Source organism: Etheostoma spectabile, chromosome 5, assembly GCF_008692095.1.
Source record: "Etheostoma spectabile isolate EspeVRDwgs_2016 chromosome 5, UIUC_Espe_1.0, whole genome shotgun sequence".
Taxonomy (NCBI): Eukaryota; Metazoa; Chordata; class Actinopteri; order Perciformes; family Percidae; genus Etheostoma; species Etheostoma spectabile.
Genome location: NC_045737.1, coordinates 6,603,193 through 6,604,553, shown reverse-complemented (window position 1 = coordinate 6,604,553; position 1,361 = coordinate 6,603,193). Strand labels below are relative to the sequence as shown.

The following is a 1,361-nucleotide window of genomic DNA, read 5'->3' as shown; positions in this document are numbered from 1 at the left end:
GAGGTTTAGTATTTGAAATTACAGCATGGAAGTTGTACGTTTTATTTATTTATTTATACAACCATTTATGTAAAAAACAAAACTTCAGACTTTACCACCACTCTAACATTTAGACATGTGTTTGTCTTCTCTTCTTGACTAGGGACAAAGGGAAGACAAAGACTGAATGCAAGGGCTTGGGAACAGGTGGACAACATTGAGCCATCACAGGGGCCGGAAAATACAGGAAGTAAAACTAGACAAGACAACATAGAAAACCAGACTATCACAATAAACAGGAAACAGAACATATACAAGACCAGAAATAACACAATCACGAGGACAAGATAATAAAAAAACTAAACAGAAGAAACCACAAGACATAATACCAAAACCATAATAGTAACAGTATCAAAATATTCTCACCATTATTCAATTCATTTGACTTTTCCAACAATTCCACAAATGCTTTTAACATCCCAAAGTATCTGTTTCTTTGTGTGTGTCTGTGTGTGTGTTTGTGTGTGTGTGTGTGTGTGTGTGTGGTTGTACTGTCGAGCACATGTTGAGCTTGTCTCCTTTTTCCTCCCACTGTGTCTATAATGAAAAGCTAAATGGCCTGGGTTAGCAATGATTAAAGATGGACGGCTACCGAGGAGGAGACGGAGAAAACAGCAGTCGGGAAATGACAGTTTGAGGTAAATGACAGCTCTGCTATGTTCAGGATAAATGGATTGTGCAGCTATATTCAGCCTTCGCCATCAATTATTTAAAGACCCACCGACAAGACAAATCCCCTGTAACTGAAATTTCTTTGCAGTGGTGGTAAAGCAAGTTTCTAACCAGGTGACATGATTCACACAGTTCCCTTTTCATATCCCAGTTTCTTGAATCCATCACATGCTCACTTCAGCTAGAGAGCCACTGGGAATTAACTCTTAATTATTAGCAATTCATTAACGACTAAGAATCTAAAGGCCTTGTTATGGAGGTTAGTTATCTGAAATTACCTATGATATGTTCCATCATTGTTCCTCCCTCTGTGGAGGAGTGGCATAATGATAGCTGTGAGACAACCACTCATTTACGCCATGGAGGACATATCTGTGCTTGTGTGTGTGTGTGTGTGCTTGCCTGCATTTTTATGCAGATGATGTGACATGTACTGGATGTCCCCTTGCGTCTACGCTGATATTCATGCATGAGTGTGTGTACATGGGTGAAATTGTAGCAAGTCTGACAGTCTGCTCTGACAATAGATGGGTGAATGGGTCATTTGTTATTTATAATATGTGTGTCCCCTATACGGTGGGACTGTCAATTGTGTAATCTAATAAGTGTGTGTGTGTGTGTGTGTGTGTGTGTGAGAGAGAGAGAGAGAG

At 39.7% G+C, this 1,361-nt stretch overlaps 1 protein-coding gene across 1 annotated transcript in view; it reads left to right on the top strand.

Moving 5' to 3' along the window:
• stpg2 (sperm-tail PG-rich repeat containing 2) overlaps positions 1-1,361 on the top strand; it is an 88,477-nt gene that overhangs the window by 76,533 nt on the left and 10,583 nt on the right.